Below are 507 nucleotides of genomic sequence, written 5' to 3' on the forward strand. Positions count from 1 at the left end.
AATGGAAGAATTTCCTCTTTGCCCCAGGGCATGCAGGACGGGCTTAACGAGCTGATGTCAGTGCTTGGCCCTGAGAATGTGCAACACCTTGTGGTACAAGGTCCCGAGGCAATCGGTGCGCGTCTGAAGGCGTTCTCAAATCACGAAAACGCGCTGCTAGAGCACCTGCAGCAAAAGATGTCTGTATCATTTGCGTCTATGACGCCACCGTCGGTGGCGGATGATTTTCCCCGCCCTGAGCCGCTCATGGTGCGCGTTAAGGTCTTTGAGGGGAAGGATGGAGAGAATCTCCTACTCTGGGTGAGAGAGGTCGAGATGGCCATCGCATCCACTATGCTCCAGACCGTGCAACAGCGCGTAGCGCTAGCCATCTTAAAGCTCGGTGGTCAAGCGCGAGAATGGGCACTGATGTGCGGCACTTTGGTCATAGCTGCGTTTCCTGAGTGGAGCTGAAATTGCAGCTCTCACGAGTGTTCTCGCCGCCTAATCAGACATATCGCGTGCGAT

Source organism: Plasmopara halstedii, assembly GCF_900000015.1.
Source record: "Plasmopara halstedii genome assembly, contig: Scaffold_2364, whole genome shotgun sequence".
In the NCBI taxonomy this organism is placed as follows: Eukaryota; Oomycota; class Peronosporomycetes; order Peronosporales; family Peronosporaceae; genus Plasmopara; species Plasmopara halstedii.